Below are 27,067 nucleotides of genomic sequence, written 5' to 3'. Positions count from 1 at the left end.
TCTACTCCATCTCATCATCATGTTATTTGTTTTGGATTCCAGAAAGGGTACCTAAACACATTAAACAAAACACAACCCAAGAAAGAAAAAAAAGAAATATATACAATGAAACACATCAAGCAAGTGACTCTTTTAAAAACCCCGTAAAAACGCATTAACTTGTTGAATGAAGTAGACCAATCCTCATAAAAGTGGTCATATGCAATCCTAAGCAGCAAGTATGACCAATAGTAAACATGAGATAGAACAAGGTTAAATGGCGTTTTTTAAGTAAAGATAAACACACCAAATATCTCAAATTCATTCCAATATTTGTCCCTTGATTTCAAATTCAAAACAAGATGATTAAGACTCTTGAAACCACTCACAACACCATTTTCCTTATTCAAGTTTTCTACAAGAGTGTGTTCAAGTGTTCATCCTCAAGTTGCTCAAACAAACATTCTTCAAATGATAAACCAAGTGTCTCCTCAAGGATCATGGACTCAAGTTTAGGGGTGAGAGAAATAAGATATAAATTATCAGTGCATGTAACAAATTCATCCTCAACAAAAAAGAAAACCATAAATTTCTCCTAAATAGGTTCTTCAAAGAAGTCAACCGCATAATCCAACTCACCCCCAAGATCTACACTTTACTCACTCCTAGAATCATTGTTGTTTCGGGTTGAAAACAATCAAGTCATCGTCACCCAATCTAGAGTCGAGTCGACGCGATCCTTTTGGATGTTGGATGGTTGGATATCCCCCTACCTCGAGCTTTGCCTACGTAACACACAGGGCCTCGCGGGTGAGGGGTTTCCCGAGGGGACCCTCTCTGATGCTTAATTCAGTATGTTATCCTCAGATGTAAGCCGGGACGTTTGGCATGAGGCTTGATCCCGGTCTCTCTCTTAGTTTCTTATAGTACCCTCCGTATTGTGGTCCCATTCCGAACCTAACGGATAGCATAACGGTTCCCATCGGGGCTGATGCCTCTCCCGATAATCCATATAGAGACCTGCTGGTCGGCTTGAGGTGTTGATTCCTGAGTCCGATCTTCTCGAAGGCAGGTCGTTACAGTAGCTTGGTGTAAGCCCCAGTGTCGATCAGACATATTCTGACGGTGTGGGCGCTTATATTTAGGTCGAGTATGAGTGGATCATGGTGACAACTCACTATGCGCTTGTGGTCGGATACGTCAGTAGCGCGTTAATCGTCAAGTCGGGTATTCCTTTGACTGACGCGTTCTTCGGCATATTACCGACTTCGGCAATTAGGTTCCGGAGATCTTCCTTGAGCTTGTTATGCGTGGAGCCTCCGTCACTTTCCCCGGTGACCATGTGAATGATAAGGGTATTGTTCCCTCGTTCATCCGCACGTTCCTGCTCTGGTCTGTATTGGACTTTATACTTTCCCATGTATCCACGACACATGAGGTCCTTTATTGCTTCCTTCAGGTGTCGGCACTCATCTATATCATGGCCGTTTCCTTTGTGATATTTGCAATATTTTTTTCCATCGTCTTCCTTTTTCATCTTAGAAGGCTTTCTCCACTTCTTGTTTTCCTTTTCTAGAGCGTACACTTCTAACATTCTCCTGTTTAGTGGGGTGTGGTGTTGGAACCACGGTAAGGGAACTATATCTTTTTTCTTTGGTCCGAACCTCTAATTGGCACTCCTCCCACCCTTCTGACGAGGTGGGGGTGAGCCTTCTTTTGAACGTTGGGGAGGTGATGCTTTAGTCAAGCTCCTTTCACACATTGGGGAAGTGTCGACCTGCGCAAGTGGTATCGGTTAAAACTCGTTGTCAAAAGCTACCAACCAAAACAATATTTATAACTTCACAAACTACTCTTTGTAAAGAGGTAAGTAAAGGTCGGATCCCAAGGGATGGGTATTGATGTAGGATTCTCAATTGCAAGTAGCTATGTCTAAGGGTGTCATAATTTGGGTTGAGGTAGGAGATAAACTAAATTAAACAAAGCAAAGTAAAACAAATAGAGGGGTTGTAAACAATTGATTAAAGGCACTAGGGTGTCATGGGTTCATAGGGGATTCATGGGAGTTGATCATACAAACATGTTCTAAATTATATAGCAAGCACTTATTGTTGTGATGGGATCGAGTTAGTGTATATCTTACAATCCCTAAGAAGGTTTGGGTCCCGGAGCCGAATCGATTAGATTGTACAATACCTACAAGTCGACTTAATCCTTCCTATTCAACTATATTCATGGTCTAATGAGCCTCGAGTTGGTTTATAACCTTACAAGCCTCATTGAAAAGATAGGTGATGGGTAAAAAATGTAAGGATTCATAGGCTCGCATTTCATCAAACATAACATGTGATACGTGCATATTGTATAGTCTTTTTAGCCTATATTAGCACGTATTTCCATGCATTTTTGTACTGTTTACATAGTATTATGCCCCGAATTGGCTACTTTGGTTCTTTTTGTCCGTTTTGTAGAAATGAACGCGAGCTGTGTGCTAAATGAAGGGCACTTGTACTCTATTCTTCAGTTAGTTGAGTTTTGGATGGTTTATTATAGTCTTGTTAGGAACTAGCTTGACGCTTTTACCTCCACATTACCATAACTTTTTTTGCCTTTTCTCACCTGAACCTCACTATTCCCATATTATTTGTAAGCCCTTGGCTGTGACGGACATTATTGGTTAGAGTGTGTGCATTAGTACTTGAATTGTCTTTCATTTTTGTTGCATGCATGCTATGTAGGTCGCAGTTAGGTGAGTGACTGTCTTTCCTTCTCTCTTTTACATATAACATTCACCCTTTGCTTCATGAGAGAAGAGTGACCACGAGAGAGTCCGATTTTGTTGGTCTTGCAAGGTCGATAGGTTGGCTATATTTCTGAACAGCTTATAACTCGTTTGCGTATTGACTACTTGGCTATAACTATTAGTTTTTGTTGCATTAAATTGGTTCAAGTAGACAACTTAAGCAAGCTCTGAGTTATCATTTTCGTTCCATTAGTTGCATTTTAGTTTACTCGAGCACGAGTAACGGTTCGGTTTGAGGAGATTTGATACGTGCATATTGTATAGTCTTTTAAGCCTATTTTAGCACGTATTTCCATGCATTTTCGTACTGTTTACATAGTATTATGCCCCGAATTGGATACTTTGGTTCGTTTTGTCCGTTTTGTAGAAATGAACGCGAAAGTAGTGGAATCATACCATTTTTCGTCCTTTTTGCATGCATTTTGGGGAGACGGGATTTTCCAGAGTGAGATAATGCATTGGAATGCGTGAAGGCATGGTTTACGAGGCAGTCGGGTGCGAGATTGGGCTGATTTGAAGGAAGAAGGCTCGATCGAGTGGTTTTATTACTCGACCGAGTGGTTTATATGGCCTTAGTTGATCGATCGAGCAGTTATTTACTCGATCAAGAGGTGCTGAAAAGAGAGGTTACTCGATCGAGTAACTAATCTACTCGATCGAGTAGATTTTCTGGTATTTTGCTCGATCGAGTAGATTTATTCTACTCGATCGAGTGGTTTCTGCTGGCGTGGGCTTTAATTAGCCCGTAAGCTTGTTTTAGCTTTTGAAATTAGTTTATATTCTATTTAAGCATTACGTTACTAGGTCATTATCTATCTATTCGATTATCATCGACACTTTATTTTTCAGTTTTTCATCTATCATTTTCATATTTCTTTGTAACTTTGATTTCGGGATTATTTCGCTCGGATTTTGTCGTTCTTCACGCCGGATTCGCACGATTGTAATCTCTTTCTCCTTTCTTAATAATAATCGCTCTATTGTTTACTTTAATTCTTTGTTTTACTTCATTTAATTTATGCTCTAATTTACTTTTATGCAATTTAATTATCGTTTAAATATGTTGAATGCTGGTCATTTATCTTCTATTAGTTTTGATAGTATAAATAGCGATATGAGTAGCTAAACTTGTTTCATGTTGGGATTAGGGGATCTACGGTAGAAATGTGACGATGTAGTATATAGGTTAGATGAGTTAATTGTGAGATTCTGTCACCATAGCAATTTAACTGTATTTTACCGACTTAGTTGAGTGCACGCTTCTGAGTCACCCTTTAATCTGGCTAAATTTAATCCTGGATCGGAAGATTGGACTAAATAGGGCTGCTATGAAAAGTAGACTACCCTGACGAGGACGGAAGTTAAGTTAGTGGAAGTTTAGGGTAGAAAAGGGACCGGAAGGACCTTTCCATATCTGTCTCGCATTAATTTGTCTAAGTTGTTTACAGTTGAGTCACTGGACTACCGTAGTGAACCGAAATCCTGACATGTCCCTTCTCTATTTGATAGTTTAATTCTATTTTCTTGCTTTTACTTCTCTTGTCTCTGCTTCTCTTTCCTTTAAACCTTTTAGTTTAGAAAACCAATTTAAACAACCCCCCATTTGTGACCAAATAGACGGACTTCTACAGATATCTTGCCTCCCTGAGGAGATCGACCTGACTTCCCTAGGTATATAGTTAATTTAGTTAGTTTATTTTTGATAGTTACACGACAGACGTATCAAATTTTGGCGCCGTTGCCGGGGAGGCAATTGCCCTATCTGTCTTTGTTTCGTTTATTTTATCCGTCTCAGGGAACTTTTATTCCTTGAGCCAGTTCTTATTTATTTTCTTTCAGTGTTGTTTATGCCCTGTGTCGACAGGTTTGAGTTAGTTTTGGTGATTGAGCTAGAGAGACTATTCAGGCATAGACTCCGGCTGCAGAGAAAATCACGAAAGGAAGACTTGAGTACTTTCGAGCCAGAGCTACATCATTATCTTTTCGCAGAAGACCAGTCTTTAGAGGAAGACATTCTTATTTCTGCTGATCAACCAGTAAAAATGCCGAACATTGCTAGTCACTCGGATCCTAAAGCATCGTATATTCCTAAAGGTTTCAATCTTCAGACTGAGGATGGGAATACATTTGACATCCGTCCTTCCTATATCAATCTGGTGGAGAGAAATCTCTATAGAGGTGTGGCAGGTGAAGACCCGAGGAAGCATATGGAGGTCTTTATGGACTACTGTTCTACTATCCCCACCACAAAGGGGGTAACTCAAGACAAGATTAAGGAAGTTCTATTTCCTTTTTCTTTGACCGATGCAGCCAGGGAGTGGTTGACTGATTTGGACCGTACGGCCGCGGGGGTTACAAACTGGGAGACCCTTGCTTTTGCTTTTTATAAGAGATATTTCCCTCCATAGCGCACAAATCAGCTGAGGGCAAAGATTACGAGTTTCATGCAGGCACCTGATGAGACTCTCTTTGAAGCATGGTCCCGTTTCAAGAAGTTGGTGAGGTCTCTTCCTCACCATGGTTTTGACCCGTGGTTTCTGTCTAAACAGTTCTACAATGGGCTGTATGATGATCATAGAGCCATACTTGATGCGTCATCTAATGGGAGATTCCAAGTGAATACCGATGATGATAAGGGATGGGCCCTTATTGAAGAGATGGCGAACCACAGTGCTAAATATGGAAACCCGAGGGATGGTATTAGAACAGTTCACGCAGTCGATAAGCAAGTCATGGCTCAGCTGGAAGCGATGAATGGTAGATTTGATAAGTTGGAGTTACATTCTGCTGGGGAGCCTCAGACGGTCCATATGCTTACTAGAGGGGAGAGCGTCACATGTGAGAGGTGTGGTAGCAACAACGGTCACACTGCTGTTGGCTGTCTTACAGAGAAGGAACAGGTCCTTGCCTTTCAACAATACAGGTAAGGAGGGGGTTCCTATTATAATAACCAAGGGGCAGTCCATCCCAATTTGAGGTGGACTAGTCAAAATGCGCTCAATCCTACCCCTCCTCCGCACCAGCAGCAGTCATATGTCCCTCCACATAAGACTCAACAAGGCTTTCAGAAGCCTCCTTCCTTTCCTACACCTAATCAAGGTGCCTCGTCTTCTGGTGGGGTAAGTGAGATAGGTGAGTTGAAGACGATGTTACAATCTTTGACAAAGCAGTGGAACTTAAGCGACCAACAAAAAGATGCTTCTATCAAGGCACTTGAAACTCAAGTTGCCCAGTCAGCCGCTAACCAGTCCACAAGGAAACCGGGTCATTTACCGTCACAAACTGGCAAAAATCCACATGAGACGGTAAATTTAATTAATTTGAGAAGCGGTCATTCATATGAGGGACCGAAAGTGTTGAAATCAGACCCGAGGAAGGAAAATATAGCTGATGAACAGTGTTCTGCCAAAGGAAATGAGCTGACGGCTAAGAAAGTACTCGATCGACTAGTTTCTGGAGATCGATCGAGTAGATTTGCTAAAGAAAGTGCTCGATCGAGTAGAATTTCTACTCGATCGAGTGAACAGGAAAAGGCAACTGCTCGATCGGGTGAAATTTCTACTCGATCGAGTGATGCTGTTGAAGAAACTACTCGATCGAATGGGAATTTTGGTCGATTGAGTAGTATGGATAACGGACAGCTTGATCGAGAGCCTACTAGTGCTCGATCGAGTGAGAAATCGCCTGAAAGACCTCGTTCGACAGGAAAGAAGCGTCCAAAGGATACAGAGCTTAATCCGGCTGACACGTTGAAAGAGAGAAACAAGGGACTCGAGATACCCATCACGGTTCCCTTCTCGAGCCGTCTGCAGAGTACTAAAGCTAATCAACAATTCGGCAAATTTGCAGAGATCCTGAGAAGCTTGCAGGTCACTGTGCCATTCGCCGAACTGCTGACACAGGTACCCTCTTACCTTAAATTTATGAAATAAATTTTATCGCGTAAGAGGCACATTAGTGATAATGAGACGGTAGCTTTGACTGAGGTAAGGATGACCCTAGTTCAGAATACGTTACCTCCCAAACAGTCAGATCCGGGTAGTTTCCCAATTCCGTGTCATATTGGTACCCATTTGATTGATAACGCGTTATGCGATCTAGGCGCTAGCGTGAGTGTCTTACCGTTGTCTCTGGCTAAGAGAGTTGGTTTGACAAAGTTTAATTACACCAACATGACTGTTCAGATAGCCGACCATAGCATATCACGGCCACTAGGTGTAATAGAAGACGTACCTCTTAAGATTGGGAGGTTCTTTATTCCCGTTGACTTCGTTGTACTTGACATCCCCGAAGATGCGCATACCCCTATTATTTTAGGGAGACCATTTTTATCTACTGCTCGTGCAGTAATAGACGTCGGGGGCAAGACATTGACTTTTCAGGTTGGGGACGAGGAGCTGATATTCCATCAGTCTAAGTTCCGGAGGGCTCCCATGCAAGCTCAGCCTTGCAATGCCCTCTCTTCTATTGACCCTATCATTGACACTCCAAATGAAAATTTGGAGCATTGTGCTGCTATTGTGACCCCTTCGCCTCAGGTTGGGAGCAAAAAGGAGGAAAGTTCGTCTGTTTTCCTTGTTGCAGGTATAGATAAAAACAATGAAGGAGTTGTCAAAGGGCATTGTGCAATTAATGTCAGCCAAAGTGGGAGTGACAGTGTTAAAGCCGGTGAGAAAGGAGCAAGGGTGAGAAAAGTTCGCGCATATGTGGATGTGAACTATTCTCCTCCTAATGATTCAAGTTCAAGCTCATGGAATCTGAAAAAGACGATCAATGTTGCTGAGGTGACGTCCTCCAGTCAGGAGCCCTCGGAGGGGCTACTTAATTTCTTTGGGTAGTGAGCGGGGAAATGCCCCGTGTACCAACTTGTATAAACAATTTTTAATTTTCCGTTGAATTTCTTTTATTGCTTTTAATTAGGACAATTAGAATTTAGACAATTTTTAGCGTAGATAGAGACAATAGACTGTTACTTTGCGTATTTGGTATTTTAGGATATTTTTGCAAGTGTTTTTATGCAGGTTTGGGGAATTTTACGCAAATTTAAAGGAAGAATGACGAATTCAAGAGCTAACACGAGCAAAAGAGCTCGATCGAGTATTTTTTGTACTCGATCGAGTGGATTCTGTTCGATCGAGTAATGTCATATCAGTCGATCGAGTAAAGCAGAAATGGGGAGTTCTCGATCGAGTAAATTTCTACTCGATCGAGTAGATGGATCCATAAAGTCCTCGATCGAGCAGTTCTAAACCACTCGATCGAGTGAAATCGCAAGAGACGCAGGGAGTTTTTCCTTAACTTCCTTCTTTGTGATTCTTATTTCATTTTACCCCTAATTTTTCGACCTCCTTTGTTATTTACGATCAAAAACACCCCCAAATCCCTCATTTTTCTTGCCCTTTTGCCAAATCCGTCACCTACATTGTGCTTATTGTTGATTAATCGTCATTTGCCCTCTGTTTTCCCTTTGATTCACGCCCATTTACACGGTCTACTGAGGGAATTAGGGTTCCGCCATTTTCGTTCAAAAATCGCCTAATTTGCTTATTTCTTGTCGATTAATTGTTCTTTGTTGGATCTCTAGCATCAAGTAAGTAATTCCTACACCTCATTGCATTTTGATTTCATTTATTTTGCCTTTTATGAAGTGAATAGGAGCCTAGGGTTTCGATTTTCTGTTTTGGGTCGAAATTATCAACTATAATTTTGATTCAATGCTTAGTCTTGCTTACTTGATGCTCATTCCCGTCTCCTCACTGATTTTTGCATGTTTAATTCGAATTTTGCGTGAAATTTGCGTTTAGGGGTCTTTACAGTCGAAATTTTTGACTGAAACCTGGTTTTCGAATGTCACCTGGTTTCGCTGCTGTCTTTCGCTCAATTTATCCACATTGTTGCGTAAATTGTTGCTGCTGTAATTTGCTATCATCACCTATCGCTGTTTACTTGCTATACTTCGAAGTTTTGAGGAAATGTTGGGAATCTTTGTGCTCTAAGTCGAATTTTTTGACTGGTTTGGGGAGTTTTCATGCCAATTTCATGCTGATTTTCATGCTGTTTTGCTGTTTTTCTTATCAAATTCCCCTGCCCTATTTATTCAGGATGGATTCTAGCTCGATGCCTTTGTCGAGCTCTTCTGCCAGTCCGTCTTTGTCTCTGTCTGAGACGGTAGTCCCTGGTGTTACTACCATCTCCGCACCGGCCAGCATTCCCCTGTTCTTAGTTTCAGCCGTCGGTACTGTTTTTACGCCAGCTAGCACTACTGCTAGCTCTGTTTCGGCTACCACTTCGGTTACAGCCACCACCACTGCTAGCACTGCTGCTAGTCTTTCTTCCTCAGTGGTGGTCACAGCAGCCACAACCTCTACTCCTGCCACGGTGACCACACATGTGGCGGACTCACCTGCTGTTGCAGCTGCCTTTAGAGGGGCCCTAGTTCCTCGCACCGTCACTGGATGGGCTTCTACTTCGAATTCTAGAGGCCGGGGCCGAGGTCGTGGACATTCCCATTCTACGCCAGCTCCTAGCACTTCCACTTCAGCTGCTCCTTCTGGCACGGTCACTGTCCGAGGGGACAACTCCCTCGACTCTCACCCCGACTACCCGCAGGTAATTTTCGTTAACGGTGTACATCGTAAGAGTTTTTATAACCTCCTCGGCTGTGAGTTTTTACCTACCCGGTTTTTAGATAAACCGGCACTTGATAGACTCGGCATCTACGAGTCAGTTTGTAAGCTTTTACGGGGCACGGGGATGGCCGAACTCATTAATATGAGTGACCGTACCTTTCTGGAGCTGAGTCTTGAGTTCTTCAGCTTCTTCACCTTCTCCTCCGGGGCACATGACGCTGCCCCCACTAGTTCTTCTGTGTCTTTCCGGTTGTTCAACCGGACTTTTTCGATGACTTTGGAGAAGTTTGGTAGCAGACTTGGACTTTCCTCTACGGGCGACGCTACTGCCCCTAGGAGGGTCATTCGTCAGCTTTGGCGGACCTTGGCCCAGACCACCTTTCCCGAGTGAAAGCTCGTACAGATCCACCTTCCCCCGACCCGTTACTTTCTTAGACTGATGGGGAGCACCATTTTTGGCCGAAAGGAGCCAAACAACATCAACAACAACGAGCTCTCCATCTTAGGCGGTTACCTGAACATTAACTGCGAAGGTCCTTTTACCCTCAACATCACCTATCTGACCTCCCAGTACTTCCAGGCTCAGGGGCTGAAGGTCACGGGATCTATTGCATGTGGTGGCATGGCCACCATTCTTGCCGATTCTCTTTTCCCCGTCTGGCCTCGTGACTTACCGTACCTCCGGGGAGAGAGGTACTTGAGCCTGGATGTCATGCACTCTCAGCATTGGCTGACCACAGACTACCAGACATTGAAGATAGACGGTTCCTTGTCTGTGGATCTACCTTGTGACACTCTCCCCCGTCTAGCCCCTTTGCCTACTGTCGCTAGGGGCGCCCGACTTCCACCACTGCCTGACTACCACCTCCAGGTCCGACCACCTACTACTTTACCCGCCGCTAAGAAGTAGCATAGACTTGAGACTGGAGAGGGGTCCACACCTTCTGAGAGTGTCCAGTCTTCCACGGCTACTCACATCCCGACTTCTACTCCTACTCCTACTCCCGCACCCGCCGAGCAGACACAGGCACAGCCGGTCCTACCTGCTAATTTTTTACCTCCACCACCCTTTGAGGCGTCCTCGGTCATGGACCAAGGGCGTCGTGACGGTTTGTTAGTTGAGATTTCAGAGAGACGGGCTCGTATGGAGCGGGACTTAGCTTTGACTTTGTTCCCTCTATACGAGTACCACTTGAGTCAACATCGTCCGATCCCAAAGGGTTGGCCACACCCTTCCTTTTATCGGTACCCAGCTGAGGGGTACCCGGAGTCTGCTGAGGAGGGGGAGGAGGACGAGGACCCGGAGGCGGCAGCGGAGAGAGCTCGAGCTGAGCAGGGGAGGAGAAGAGAGGAGGAGGAGGATCCAGAGTTCACGGTGGAGGACGTCCGTGACAACGAGGCTGATGAGTAGCTATTGGTCTACTCACTTCCCCAATTTTCTGGCTGGTTTGGGGAAGTTCGTGTTTTGTATGTACATCTTACTCTTTTATTTTTGTCTCATTTTTATTTTATTGTTTTTATTCTTAATTGGTTGTATATTCCTGTTCCCCTGTATATATCTGCTGGTGTATGCTGGAGGACAACGAGGGCGTTGTTCGTTTTGGTTTGGGGAGGGTATTGCATCATTTTGAGTCTGCATTTGCATTTGTTTTGCATTCACGTTTAATTATTTCAGCTTGCATTGTTTGTTTATTTCATTAAAAAATTATAAAATGAAAAAAAATGAAAGAATTAGAAAATTTCAAAAATCCAAAAATATTCACGTTTATTTTTGCATATAGGTTGAGTCAGAACGGTAGATTTCCATGATGAAACTGCACTATAACTTGTCATTTTTACTAGAGCCTTGCAATTCTGTTGATATTTATTAGCCTTGTCATACGCATAGTCTACGAGTTTCTGTTCAAATATAGCTGACTGTTTAGACTTGACCTGATAAATTGGCAAACTACTCTATAAATTATGAGGTTTAGAGCCCATAACTGGTGACATTCATGACCAGTTCATTAGGAATTGAGAGTAGTACTCCTTGCGTAGCATGTTCATCGTTTTTGCACTTTTATGACATTCAATTTCTTGTCAAATGCAAACATTCGGGTTTGTGGTTGGAGTCACATGCAGGGAGGTGCTTGTAAATTTTCCCCTTTTCCTTATATTTTCCACCCATTTAGCTCCACATAAGCCAAAACTTGCCCTTTTGACCCATTAGCTACATCCCAAACTGAGCATGCCTAGTCAAGCTAGTTTAGTATGTCTTTTGTGGTATGATTTTTCGTCTGCAGTTTCGCCCGTCTTTATTTGTATGGAGTTGGTGTAAATAGAGGAAGGAGAAAGAGAAAGAAAGAAAAAAAAACAAAGAGTTGAAAAAGAAAAAAAAGAAGGAAAAACGTGAAAGGTTAAAAAGAAAAAAAAATGAAAAATGAAAAAAAAAGGCTGATTCACGTGAAAAGAAGAAAGACAAAAAGTTTGAAAAATAATTGATTTGTTTCATTTGATTCATCTAGACGGTGTTAAGAAAGGAAAGTTTGTGACCGTCTAACTCCTCCATTCTTATTCCATATTTTTGAGGAGATTGTGTATGAGTTTAGTGAGCTGTGTGCCAAATGAAGGGCACTTGTACTCCATTCTTCAGTCAGTTGAGTTTCGGATGGTTTATTATGGTCTTGTTAGGAACTAGCTTGACGCTTTTACCTCCACATTACCATAACTTGTTTTGCCTTTTCTCACCTGAACCTCACTATTCCCATATTATTTGTAAGCCCTCGGCTGTGACGGACATTATTGGTTGGAGTGTGTGCATTAGTACTTGAATTGTCTTTCATTTTTGTTGCATGCATGCTATGTAGGTCGCAGTTATGTGAGTGACTGTCTTTCCCTCTCTCTATAACAATCACCCTTTGCTTCATGAGAGAAGAGTGACCACGAGAGAGTCCGATTTTGTTGGTCTTGCAAGGTCGATAGGTTGGCTATATTTCTGAACAGCTTATAACTCGTTTGCGTATTGACTGCTTAGCTATAACTCTTAGTTTTTGTTGCATTAAATTGGTTCAAGTAGACAAGTTAAGCTAGCTCTGAGTTATCATTTCCGTTCCATTAGTTGCATTTTAGTTTACTCGAGGACGAGTAAAGGTTCGGTTTGGGGAGATTTGATACGTGCATATTGTATAGTCTTTTTAGCCTATTTTAGCACGTATTTCCATGCATTTTTGTAATGTTTACATAGTATTATGCCCCGAATTGGCTACTTTGGTTCGTTTTGTCCGTTTTTTTAGAAATGAACGCGAAAGTAGTGGAATCGTACCATTTTTCGTCCTTTTTTCATGTATTTTGAGGCGACGGGATTTTTCAGAGTAAGATACTGCATTAGAATGCGTGAAGGCATGGTTTACGAGGCAGTCGGGTGCGAGATTGGGCTGATTTGAAGGAAGAAGGCTCGATCGAGTGGTTTTATTACTCGATCGAGTGGTTTATATGGCCTTAGTTGATGGCCTTAGTTACTAGGTCATTATCTATCTATTCGATTATCATCGACACTTTATTTTTCAGTTTTTCATCTATCATTTTCATATTTCTCTGTAACTTTGCTTTCGGGATTATTTCGATCGGATTTTGTCGTTCTTTACGCCGGATTCGCACGATTTTAATCTCTTCTCCTTTCTTAATAATAATCGTTCTATTGTTTACTTTAATTCTTTGTTTTACTTCATTTAATTTCTGCCCTAATTTACTTTTATGCAATTTAATTATCGTTTTAATATGTTGAATGTTGGTCATTTATCTGCTGTTAGTTTTGATAGTATAAATAGCGATATGAGTAGCTAAACTTGTTTCATGTTGGGATTAGGGGATCTACGGTAGAAATGTGACGATGTAGTAAATAGGTTAGATGAGTTAATTGTGAGATTCTGTCACCATAGCAATTTAACTGTATTTAACTGACTTAGTTGAGTGCACGCTTCTGAGTCACCCTTTAATCTGGCTAAATTTAATTCTGGATCGGAAGATTGGACTAAATAGGCCTGCTATGAACAGTAGACTACCCTAACGAGGACGGAAGTTAAGTTAGTGGAAGTTTAGGTTAGAAAGTGGACCGAAAGGACCTTTCCATATCCGTCTCGCATTAATTTGTCTAAGTTGTTTACAGTTGAGTCACTGGACTACCGTAGTGAACCGAAATCCTGACATGTCCCTTCTCTATGTGATAGTTTAATTCTATTTTCTTGCTTTTACTTCTCTTGTCTCTGCTTCTCTTTCCTTTAAACCTTTTAGTTTAGAAAACCAATTTAAACAACCCCCCATTTGTGACCAAATAGATGGACTTCTATAGATATCTTGCCTCCCTGAGGAGATCGACCTAACTTCCCTAGCTATATAGTTAGTTTAGTTAATTTATTTTTGATAGGTACACGATAGATGTATCAACATGTGCATAAGTTGAAATCACAACAAGCAAGCAATTTAATTATGAGAACATATTAGATTAAGCATGAATCATTCCCCATGTTTGTTTCCCCTAATTCCCCATTAACCCAAGCTAAGGAAACTACTCACTCATGATCAAGTTTAGCATGCTAATAAGGTTGTCAATCATACTAACAAAGCAAAACATGATGAATAAATGAAAGTGATTAAAATAATTAAACAAGATTAATAGAGAATTATACCTATGAAGATGATTCCAAATAATAAAGCAAAAAATAATAGAAGTACTTGATGCTTGATGAAAGGTTGTCAATCCTCCAAATAAACCTAAATAATCTTCTAATTACCCAAAATAAAGGAAGAACAATAGAGAAATTATGAAAATATTAAGATGTCATTAATATCGAAAAATTGTATTACAACTAAATTAAGATGATTAAGAATAGATTAAGAGAGCATAAGAGTTGATTAAGGAATCATTCTAATCTAGGTAGTACAAAGGGGTATTTATACTAAAGACTAGGTACAAAGATTTGGGTTACTAAGGACTTAAATGACTATTAAGACCCTAAGAAAAGTTAAGGAAATGCTACTCCCGAGGGAAATGAGCGGATCCTCTTGCTAGTCCTACCTCGGTCCTCTCGTCCCGTGGTATGGAACGGTCTCTTCTGACTTGTGATCCGCTCGTATCCTAGGGAAGACGCTCAGCTCCTGGCGCTGCAATCCGCTCATCCTGGGAACAAGATACTTGGACCCTGGTGCTCTGAGCCGCTCGGATCGTGCTCGATCCGCTCGGTTTCCTGGACAAAGAGCTTCTCTTCTTTTGCTCCTCAACAATCCGCAAGGATCATGTCAGGGATGCAAGGATCCTTTCATCATTGCCCATTTCACTTTATTATCTACTTAGGCCTCAAGTGTTGGTCTTCTCTTTGATGCTTGGTCATTGGATGCGATCCATTTAGCTCTATTTCGCTTCATAAATGCAAGGTTAGTAATCCTTTCCTACCAAGGAGACAAAACCTCAAAGAATATGCAAAATGGGAAACTAAAGATAGTAAATGACCCAAATAAGTGCTATAAAGAATAGGAACGGGGTAAATTCGGGGACTAAATGTGCTCAAATATGAGTCACATCAAACATCCCCAAACCGAACCTTTGCTCGTCCCGAGTAAAGAGGTGACTAAAACTAGGACCTTTATTTAGACTAACCTATTAATATAGCCGATATGAGACAATTAGCGGGTCTCACTCTACCCCTTCAACTCACAACAAGACAACCATGAGGTAGGATGCCTTCTTGCAAGGCAAGGCGGGGCTTGCCAAAATGGCGATACATCCAAGCATTAAGCACACAAAAGCAAGTAATGGATGCATCTACAAAAACGAATAGCCACTTTCCTCATCTAAGTGGCGGAAATTATCTAAAAGGGAAGCAATCTAAGGGTACATATTCTATTATAGATACGGTTTCTTCAAACAACTAAGCCTAGAAGGATACCAATAAATCACCTCCAAGTTGTGTCAAGCTAGGGTACCTTTGTCCTCAATAGTTAAATGCTTTTGTCAAGAGTAGTCTCCCTATGGTGTTAGAAACACTGGAGGATCACGGAATTCCCCTTCTTGCCTAGATAATAAGAAGGGTCGTCCCCTCTCTACCATGCACAAAAGTGGATTCAATGGATAAAGGGATCAATGTGTTTTGCGTTTCATATGGGAGTTTGCCTTTGATGTTGTTGTTATTCCCCCCAATTTCTTGTGGCATTTGACATTTTTGAGAACACTTTCTTTTTGCCATTTCTTTGATGTTTGGCACTTGATGCTTGACAATTTCAACTTTTTGCATTTTTGAACATTTTCAAAGTCACCCCAATTAATAACGAGGGTGCTTATATTTGAAGTATAGGAGTTCTCATTTTTGTACTCCTCTTTTCTTTGATGCATTTTGCAAACTTCTTGACTTTCATTTCAATGCTTGAACTCAAATTGATAAATTTTTGTGCCCATTCCCCTTTTTGTTGACAAAATGTGATGGATGTGGAAGATGGTTGCATGGTTTCAAGGGTCACCTTGGAATAAACGGTAGCCAAGGAGTTATCACACTACAAGGTACTCTTGAGTAGGCCTTAATCCATGGATCAAAGGATATTAGCATGACACATCCTAGGGTGTTTTAGAAGTATTCTAGTGAGCAAAGTCATAAGAAGAAAAAGTATTTACAAGGGCCTTATTGTGGACATGGCCACGTCTCGGTATGCGGATTTGGGCCGCCTACCGGTCCGTAGTCACGGGCCACCTGCAAGCCAAGCCAATCTGAGGACATGCAGCGGTCTCTTAAAAGCCACGCTCGGCGGCGTAAAAATGCTTTCGACCGGATCGTTTTAGATCGGTCGGTATCGTCTCGGCAAGGGCCGCGAAACGATGTAGAGATGTTCGCAGTCACCACCAAGCATTTGTGGGATGCTTGGAACCCGTTCGAATCCACTTTATACCTAGGTCAACCAAGGCAAAAATCGGTGTTTGACATAGGTACTAAAGCTAAGGAATCGTCCCCCTTTTAGCATTCTATGCCTAAAATGACTCTCGTGCGCCCTGGATAAGGCCATCCACTATCCAAAGGTTCTGAGTAAGGGGTGAGGGTACGTATTGGGAAGCCCTTTAATCGGACACCCAATCCCGCCCGCGTTAGCGGCCTCTACTGATCGATCGTGGTTGTTTAAGTGCAAAAGTTGATAGAACGGTTAAAATGCATGAATGCGCATCCAAGAGTTTAACCTAACATGTGAGCTTTCTAAGTCGGTTTGTTTATCCAAATATCAAGTATAAGATGTCAAAGTTGGATTTAGATTGATTTGTATGTGAAAACGGAAATTAAACATCCATTTACCAAGTTCGGATTATGATGCTTAACACGATCCATTTATTTGAAAAAGGATGTTAAATGACAAAGTGTAAAAACCTAAGTTTGTCAATCTGATCCGTCGTGTATTAGCCGAACCGTAATCGTGATCGTCCTAGACAAGTGATAAAAATGAGGAAGAACGGCGCCAGGCAGCCCCATTGGGGCGCGAGCCTATTGGCGATGGAAGGGGCTCTGCCCTGGTTTTTAAATGTAAAGACAGGCGGTCCCTTGGGGTGCGAGCCATGAGCCGACCCAAGGGGGGCGTCTCCTGGTTTTTGAAAAGGTTATTTAAAACCGTTTTTGTGATTAAATAATTTGCAATTGTTGTTTGCATGACTCGAAATAATTACTATTGTGTTAGTAATATTCGTCGTCGGATTTGCATGTTTGAAAAGCATAGTTTATAAATAAAAATGTAAAATGTTTGATTTGAACTAATTATGTTAAGTTCACTTATTTGTAATTAGTCATGTTTGTCATCGTACTCGGATTAAACTGACATGGTATAAAGAACCAAGGATGATTATGAATTATGACTAATATATTTACAAATGTAAACAAATGAGAAAAATGATAAATAAAAGAAAGGGGTGTTAAAATACCCATTAAAATGTAATTAACCAACAATATCATCGGGTCACGGAATAAACCGTCATGGTATAAAGAACCAAGGATGATTTTTGTAGTGGCCAAAATATGTTTATCATAAAAATGAATTAAAACATTTGAAATGGTAAAAACCGTAAAAGGAAAGAAGTAAGAATAAAAGAAAGTGTTGAAGGAAAGACGAACTCAAACACGGATGAGTCTGACCCGAGACTCACAAGAGGCGCGAGCTCCCTTGCATAGCAAGGAGCTTCTGTCTCCGGCCAAAACTCAGTTTTCGCTCGTCTGACCTATATTTGAATCGTGTTATGCATGGTTCATGCTTATACACTCATAAAAACAGTAAAGACATGAAATAAAATGAGTTGTTTACACCCTCAAACTTACGTGTATTGATGTTTGCGAAATAGACGACTTTAGAGACGGTTTTCTCGTTGTGACTAATCGCGATCAAAGAAGTTTAAAAGAGTGCCTTAAAAAAGGATTTGGTTTTTAAAATGAGTTGAAAATATGTTAATTAAAACATGTTGATTAATGTTGAGTTGGTCGAATGGGTCGGTCGAATGCACGGCGATGGTACCAAACAATATGTGTAAGGCATGTGTTTACGATCGGTAGGTCGTAAACACGTGTCGATTTTGTGACTTAGGAAGTCGAGTATAGAAGTTTAAGGGAGATGTGAGGGGGCGGACGCTCGCGTGAAGTTTGTGTTGTGTGATGGTGGGTATTTATAGAGAAATGTGGGATGATAGGTCGGTTGTGTTTGCTTAGAGGGTAAGCAGACACGTGCTTTAGGCGCGGGGTACCCTGTGACTCAATAGGATGTGTTGTCCCTTTCGCGAATTTGGATTTTGCATTTGTTCTAACCAATGTTTTGTTGGTTATGATTTGTGGTCATTGAGGTTTGCTTAGCCATGTAAGCTTACTCTTGGGTGATATTTGGGGTAGGTATTTTGTGTCTTTGACTCGGGTTTGACCCGTGCGAGGCGGGATTTGAATTTCGAGTCGATTTTTGGCTCGCTGTCGGTTTCAACTCTAAATAGAGTTATTTTAACGGAAATGACATGAAGAAAACATTCATGGCATTATTTTTTACATTCGAGATTTGGGTTGACTCGAGTTGCGGGTTTCTGAGTCGGTTTTGGGTCCGAAGACGGTTTTAACTCTAAATAGTGTAATTTTAATGCAAATGAAGTTACGAAACTTTTGAAATCATTTTTCATATCCGAGTAGTGCATTAAACCGTCTCATGTATAGCCAATCCACGAACGCATATCAAAAACACGTTATAGTCCGATCATCATCGGGTGGTTTTTGGGAGGTGCAGATACTGGGTATCTACAGAGCCCCCACTTTGACTGAGGCTTGGACAGGGCAAAAGTCAAAGTATGATCCCCAGGTCAATCGAAGATTACAACCTGAAGACCATTGCGACGTCGAGGCGACTCAAAAGGGTTTGAGCCAAGGACCTGCCGTCGGGAAGGGCGATGTCGAGGCGACTCGGGGATTCGAGTCAAGGACCTGCCGTCGGGAACAGTTTACAGTCTGTCGACTTCCGATACGGGTCGTTTAAACTCCATTAGACTACGTATAAAGGCTCGCCAGCCATAAGTAGGAATCATACCTGAGGCATCTTCGGGATACGTCCTTCAATCATTTGCGCGCAAAGGCTCGCCAACCGGTATTGAAGGTGGTGCGTTTTGAGGCTCGCCAGCCATAGGAAGGATTCATACCTGAGGCATCTTCGGGATATTTCCTTGAGTTGTATCTTGTGTGCGTGCAAAGGCTTGCCAGCTGTGATAAGGAGTCGTACCTGAGGCATCTTCGGGATACGTCCTTGAGTTGTACCTTGTTTGCGGACGAAGGCTCGCCAGCTTGTGAAAAGGAGTCGTGCCCGAGGCATCTTCGGGATACGTCCTTGAGTTGTACCTTGTTTGCGGACAAAGGCTCGCCAGCTTGTGAAAAGGAGTCGTACCCGAGGCATCTTCGGGATACGTCCTTGAGTTGTACCTTGTTTGCGGACAAAGGCTCGCCAGCCATAGTGGTCGAAAGATCGACTGTGGGAAATAGCATGTGTGACATCCATTTGAAAATCGGCACTCGCTAGGGAGTTAGAAACTTCTCATGACTCGCCGGGAATAGGAGTTTCTGCTCGCTGGGAGGTAGCGTATGCCATGTAATCGATGGGGTTAAAGCCCTTGGACTTGATGGGTCACCGTTTGTTGGGAAGAACCCAGTACTCAATTGGAGTGAGTTTGTCTTCTCAAGATTATCTTCATGGTTAGTGACCACACAAATCCGCAGTCGCATAGACAAGCATGTTGAATGCAAGCATATAAGCACATAAGCATGTAAGGATGTGAGCATGTGAGCAGTTAGCATATAAGCAACTATCATGTAAGAATATAGGCATATGATCACATAAGCATGTAAGCAATTAGAAAGTAATATCTCGCGTGAGAGGAGATATAAGTTTTGAAAGTTGTGAAGCATAAAGACGAGTCTTATTACACATAGATCTGTGATTTAATAGATTGGAGACATGTGGCCGTTGGGACACGGACTCACACAGACGCATACTGATAGACTGACAAATGGGCAGTCGATGCCTACTCAGTATCGACACGGCACGGGGGTGACTCTGACAGACTTCGCACATGTAAGTGCAACTCCTTAGCCAAGAAAGGGTGATAACGCGCATCAGATCCCTGGATTGGAAGGTGCGCTCAGCTGGGGAACATGAATTGATCATCTTCTCCAGACATCTTTGCCCTTGTTTGCTTACTTGAGATCCCTTCTCGAGGTATGATGATTCGGAGGGCGGAACCAAGACCTTGTCATCGCCCGAACCGAGCACTAGACTATGGGCGGTTTATTTTAGACTGTAGTTGAGACTCAAAAGATGTTTGAGAATAAAGGATGGGTGGCGTCTTGAAAAAGAAGCGCCAGAGTGAGAAGGTGAGATTTTGACAAAAAGGAGGAATGGGCAACGAATTAAGAAAGAAGCCCCCAGAAAAGAGGTATAAGATTGATTTTTGTAGCTGGGTGGGCTGCTTTGAGGATTGATGTTGATGCTTGAGATTGAAAGGAATATGCGTTTGTGTCCTTGTTGGGGGACTGCCTACGTATTCGCGTATTTGCGAAATCAAACCATATCGTAGTTCTGAGCTGTGTGTGTGCAATGGGTTGCAAATTGAAGGTTTGAAAATTGAATGTGTGTGGGAGTGTGGTTGTGTCCTTGTAATAGGATTGCCTACGTATTCGCGTGTTTGCGAAATCAAACCAGATCGTTGTTCAGAGTGTATGTGCCTAAGCGAGTTGTTAGGACCTTGAAGTGATTTTGAGGTGTATGGTTGTGTCCATGAAGGACTGCCTACGTATTCACGTGAAGTGAAATCAAACCAGATTGTAGTTTTGAACTGTGTTTGTGCGCCTAAGCGAGATGTTAGGACCTTTAAGTGTGGAGGTCACGACGGTAAAAGCCGTTTGGTGACTCGAGAAATTGATTTGAGATAATTCCCCTCGATCATGAATCGAAGAGGTGTAATTTGTAAAAATGTTCCTTATCATGTGAGCACACTAAAAAGTGGACCCTAAGGGTAGATTGGGTATGTCCCGTTCTCGGTAGCAAAGCATCCGAGGACTCTGTATCTGGGTCAGGGTGAAAAAGGCTTCGACATTATGGAATGTGGAGCTTGGTAATAATGGTTTGTTTGACAGATAAAAATCTGGAGTTGAGCGTCACGACGGGAAATTCCGTTTGGTGACTCGAAGGTTGATTAGAGATAAATACCTCTTGATCATGAATCGAAGAGGTGTAATTTGTGAAAATGTTCCTTATCATTTGAGAACACTATAAAGTGAACTCTAAGGGTAGATTAGGTATGTCCCGTTCTCGGTAGCAAAGCATTCGAGGACTCCGTGGGGTTTGTGGTGCAAAATGGCTTCAACATTAGGGAATGTGGAGTTTGGTAATAATGGGTTTGCTTAACAGATAAAAATCTGGATCAAGAATTTTGTGGTGTTTAGGCCGAAGGGTAATGGCTTGTACTGTGGTGCGGAATGGAGTCTCTGGCTTGATGTGGCCTGAGCACGAAATGATTGGTAAATAAAATGGGATCAGATTTCCATGTCTGGACCTTAAAGGTTAAGGTGTGATATTACGAGTTTGAGGGGAATCCTTAGAAGCCTAGATAGGTCTCCCAGTAGTAGTCTCTGGAAGTACTTAGGGGTGAAGCAGTTTTGATTATGATCTTGAGGGGAATCCCCAGGATCCTAGATAGGTTTCCTTGTAGTAGTCTGCATAAGGACTTAGGGGTGCTGGGCTTTGGACTTGTAGGTCCTGGACTTGGTGTTTTGGACTCATGGGTCCTGGACTTTGGACTTGTTGGTCCTGGACTTTGGATGTTTGTGTCGGACTTGTTGGTCCGAAGTTTGAAAAGTGATGGTTTAATTCCGTTATTTGAAATTGTGGGAAAATAAGGAATTTGAATTTCGCTATTTCATTTTTTCGAAAAGTGACGGTCTTGAATTTCGTCATTTGAAATTGTGGAAAAACAGCGAATTTGGATTTCACTATTTCGTTTTTGTTTGAAAAGGGCGGTTGTAATTCCGTCGTCTGGTGTTGTGAGAAAACAACGAATTTGAATTTCGCTATTTTAATTTTGTTTGAAAAGGACGGTTTTTAAATCCGTCATTTGACATTGTGTGAAAATAACGAATTTGAATTTCGCTATTTTATTTTGTTTGAAAAGGGACGGTTTTGAATTTCGTCGTTTGAAATTTGTGAGAGATAGCGAATTTGAATTTCACTATCCTGTTTTTTTTGTGGTTTGAGAATGACGGTGTTTGATTCCGTCGTTTGAAATTCGTGAAAATAGCGATTTTGAATTTCACTATTTTGTGTTTGTGATTTGACTTTAGCCTTGGCTTTTGCTTTGGCTTTGGTTGAATTGTTTTTGGCTTTGGTTTTTGCTTTGGCATTGGGTGAATGGATATCGGTTTGGGCCTTTGACTTTGGCCTTTCGCTTTGGCTTTGAGTGAATGGCTATTGGCTTGGGCCTTTGATTTTGGCCTTTCGCTTTGGGTATTGGTTTATTGGTTCTTTGCCGTCCTTCGCTCGAGGCAGGTAAAGGTGCAGATGGGGATGTACCCGTTGGTGAGAGGTTTATAATTGGTGATGGGATGTTTTTTGTGGGGAATGGGCTTGCCTTCCGTCATTGATTATGAACAAGGAGATGTTCTAGTTTGTTATCTGGGTTCGTCGTAGGATCCCCTTGATAGAAGCTCGTTCTAAATTGGGTGCTAATGAAAGGTTTCTATTGCCAGGCATGGAATAGGTAAAGAAAATGGACACGGAGTTTTGAGTCCTCTGCTTACTCGGTACGGAACGTCACTCGAGTGTACTCACATTAAATTGGAACATATTGTTCGTTTTAAATCAATTCTCAAATCAATTCTCGTTGTCAACGGGAAATGGTAAAGAGGAGAATAGATGATAGCTGGAAATCGTGCTTTTATTTAGATAAATAAGATGTTAGCACAGACTCGATGAATACATGTGACTCATGGGGACAGCCCCCAGTTGTCGCTTAGGAATAAAAGGACAGACAATAGGATAGATATGAGAAAGCCTAAGACTCGGACTCGGACTCAGACTCAATCGTAGATACGGACTCCTAATCATCATGTTCCTCCTCGAAGGTTTCTTTCGCAGCATCCAGCGGCTTGAATGTCTGGTCTTGAGCATTGACCCACTTGAGCACTTCACTCTCGTTGCTGGGAATGATATGAGGACAATAGTCCATGAGGCTATTATCTCCTTGCAGAAAGAGATGTTCATTAGGGTTGTCTTCATCACTTGGTTGGCATAGGGATGAAGCTGTCAGTTCATGATTGTCGATCATATCTTGAATAACATGTTTCAGTTTGAAGCATGTTTCAGTGTCATGACAATTTCCTCGATGATACTGGCAATAGGCATTGCCGTCCCAAAAACGGGATTTCTTGCATTCAGACGGGTCCGGAGTGGGCCTGATTGGTTGTAGCTTCCCTTCAGTTATGAGCTTTTGAAGAGCTTTGGCATAGGTTGTGTTGAGGTTGGTGAATGTCCTTTGAGAACGTTCAACCTTGCTGTTTGACTTGAGACATTCAGGAGAATTGTCCTGACTGAGGTGTGCAATTATGATTTTGCCAGCTTCAATCATATCTTGAATGGCATGCTTGAGTTTGAAACAGGTTTCGGTGTCATGGCCCTTGCCTTGATGGTATTGGCAATAGGCATTACCATCCCAGAATCGGGCTCTTTTGTGTTCGGGTTTGTCCGGAGTCGGACCAATGGGTTGGAGGATTCCTTCTGAAGCAAGTATCCCCAGAGCAGTGCCATATATTATTCCCAGATCTTTGAATACCCTTTGATGTTTTCCAACGGTTCCCACGTTTGTGTTTTTTGGGAAGTTTTTGTAAGTTTTGTTTTTGTCAATCCTGGGCGGAAGCAGGATTGGGTTGTTGTTAGTAGGAAGTTTTTGGGAAGTTGTTTTGTATTTTGAAGGGGATTTTGGTGAGGTAATTTCATGTTTTTAGATCTTGAGGATCTGTTATTGTGTTTGGCAGGGCACAGCGGATCCGGTGGAGCTTGCTCGGGTCCGTGCTGAGTTGGAGGCAGCCAGGTCGACGATCGCAGGCCAGGAGCTGGGGATCATCCATCGGGACCAGGACTTGAGGCGTCATGAAGACGAGTTGCGGAGTCGAGACGCGGAGATTGCCTCTCTGAAGGCTCAGTTGGCTGCAGCGGAGGAGCTTCACATCGAGATGGAGCGTGAGACGCTGGAGAGTTCCCCGGAGAAGGAGTATGAGCTGGTGGTGGTGTCTGCGTTGGCGGTGACTCCTAGTGAGACCAGGACTGGTCCGACGGGAGACATCGAGTAGCTGTTGTAGTTTGTCCGTGTCTTGGACTCTTGTTTGTACATATTTACATTTTGTGTGAGGCGGTTTGTATATATGTGTTTTCGGATTGTGGTTCGTTTTGTGATTTTTGGCTTTTTTGTGTTGTGTTTCGGAGGAGCGCTTATCGGCTGTTGATTCTTCTTTTGTTTTGCACCAGTTCCAGCATCGTTAGTGTAGAAAAGCAGGCAAATGATAGCACATACGTATAAACGTAAACACGTAAAAGCATTTGATTGAAAATCACGTAAAGCATTTGTTTGGAAATCAAAATTAACCAAGATGACTTGAAGTTAAAATTGAAATTTTGAAACGAATTTTGAAAATTCCGTGACAAAATCGTCACGTTTGGAATTCAAAAGGAATTGATATGAAAATTTGAGCAATTAACTCGTGTCGTGAATTAAATTGCATTGAAATTTTTGAATATTGACTCGAAAAATTCAAACTCAAACCGTCAGGAAAGAATTTAGGAAAGGATTTTTGCGAGTATATTTGGCTATTGAGGTCAAGACTCGGATTTGTGAGTGCTTGAATTTTGAGAAAAATTGATGTCGTGTTATCCATTTTTGATTTTGATTTTTGTTTTGCGAAAAAGCGAAAAATTTTCGGAATTTCGACCGACATGGAAACGATCTGTCGCGAATCGGGGCGACTAGCCCTTCCCCCTTTAATAAAAGAAAGAAAAATTCGTATGTTTAAAGCTGCGTCATGGAAACCGTGTCGGGTTTCGTAAAACGCGAAAACAAGGAAATGTGAGTGTGAAGAAACACAAAATTTCCCGGATCATCCCGAAGAGGCGCGAGGTTCCTGGCGGGAGGTTTGATGTGTCAGGAGAAAACACATGTTGAAAGAGACAAGTCAACAGCGGGAATCATGGGGAAGCCTCAAAGAGGCGCGAGCTGCTCGGCGATGGAAGCCGGCTCTCCTCTTTTTCTGAAAAATGCGATGATCATTTTGTATAAATAGAGACGTTTGCACTTCATTGTTTCATCATCCGAAACACAAAAACATCTCTACAAAACCTCCTCTTCTTCCACAAAAATATTTTATGGATGCTTTGGAGAACGCATTCCGACAATGTTGCCGGGATATGTCGCCTCCCGAGAAGTATCAACTCGATTGCATGGGAGTTGGTCAATAGTTGGCGCTTCGTCAAGTCAAGGTTCAACCCTCGTTTCTTGAAGCGTGTTCTCGGTTTTGGGATTCGAAACATCATGTTTTCGTTTTCTCGAAAGGCGAGCTTTGTCCTCTTGCCGAAGAAGTTGGAGTCATTGGTGGGTGGCCGGGTTGTGCTCCGGTGCTTCCTCCGACACGGTTGTGCTGCAAGGAGAAATTTCGTTCCGTGTAACATCTTCTCGAATCGGTTAGATGCTAATTTCTCGGAGGTGGCTAGGAGAAGGGCTCTTGCATTTTGCTTTGTCCATGTGTACCTCTTTGTTGATGTCTTGAAGAAGGAGGGGCCGAGATGCCATGGTAGCATGACCCTTATCCATGTGATTGAGCAAATGAAGCATGGTAGAGATCCATCATGGTTGGTGCTTGGAGAGATTATCCAAGCTTTGGACAAGGAAGGCTCTTGTGGAGAAGCTCCCTCTTTTGGATCGCCAAGGATCCTCCAAGTGTGGCTATTGGAGAGGCTAAGGTATGTAGAGCCTCCGGTTAATCCTTCTTCTTACTCCTTCCGTCATCTTACCATGAGGAAGAAGTTGTACCCGGATAGTTTTGCTTCCATCGAGGCCTATTGGGCCGCAAGGTTGGCGGAGGAGGGTGGTCCTTATATCCGTTGGGTTGTGCCGTGGTGGCACTTGAGGTCCTTCACGGGGTTGCCCGCTTCGGGTGCTGGTCCTCGTTCTTTAATGGTTGTGGGTTTGAAGGTTGTTTCCTTCATTTATCCCGAAAGGCTCATGAGGCAAATGAGGCGTCAACAAAAGGTGCCCGCTCAAGATACTCTTGTCCAAGAGAATGTTTTTCGGAACTCCGAGCTTGGGGAGTTCTTTGAAAGGTGGTGGGCCACTCGGCCGCTTTGGGAGGTGCCAAACCCCGTTGCCACGACATGGGTGACTCCCGCTTATGTCAAGTGGTCACGCGCTCCGTCCTTGGAAGAGAGGTCCAAATTTTGTAAGGACGAGGTTGTTGACTTGAAGTACTGAGAGGTTGGTAATGCCAACCGTTCCTTATTTGAGGAGTATGTTGATGGAGCTACTCCCGATGTGATGAGACCACCGAAGAGGAGGAGTTCCAGCCCCAAGAATATGGTGGGCCGTGCATTGGCTCGTCTTGGGTCGAATATGGGGTCTTGTGATAGACCGGAGGTCGTCGCCGTCTTAGATCTGTTTAGGATCCGTCCCGAGGAAGAAGTCCATGCTAGGCGGGCCAACAAGAAGAGCAAGGGGATGATGTACCCCGAAGGAAAAGGCAAGGGTAAAATGGTAGAGTGAAGACCTCCATTACCCACTTTATTACTATGTTGTATTATTGTTGTGAGTTTGTATTATGTTGTACTAGCTAGTTATTGTGTGTTTTGTGCTAGTTTACTATGTGAGGTGTGTTAGTTGACACCTTAGCTTTGACAAGTTGTAGACTCGTCGAGCTCTATTTGTTGTTGAAATTGTAATCCCTCCCATTATTAATTAAATAATAGGATTGCTCGTGTCGAAAGTTGTGAACGCTTGTTTCTTCCATCCATTTGGTAAGAGCAATTCGATTTGAATCGTCCTCAGCATTTGCACTTGGGAAAGTGGTATTTTGTGGAAAGGGATAAAGGCTCATTTTTGTATTTTTGT

General features: G+C 42.5%; 1 non-coding gene across 1 annotated transcript; it reads right to left on the bottom strand.

The window, feature by feature from the left end:
* Positions 1-5,200: 5,200 nt before the first annotated feature.
* Positions 5,201-5,306, bottom strand: LOC141636237 (small nucleolar RNA R71). The gene has a single exon (XR_012540862.1). It is a non-coding gene; the product is annotated as a small nucleolar RNA R71 (small nucleolar RNA).
* Positions 5,307-27,067: the final 21,761 nt, after the last annotated feature.

Source organism: Silene latifolia, chromosome Y (assembly GCF_048544455.1).
Source record: "Silene latifolia isolate original U9 population chromosome Y, ASM4854445v1, whole genome shotgun sequence".
In the NCBI taxonomy this organism is placed as follows: Eukaryota; Viridiplantae; Streptophyta; class Magnoliopsida; order Caryophyllales; family Caryophyllaceae; genus Silene; species Silene latifolia.
Note: the sequence above shows the minus strand (reverse complement) of the source record. Positions and strands in the feature narration are given on the sequence as shown.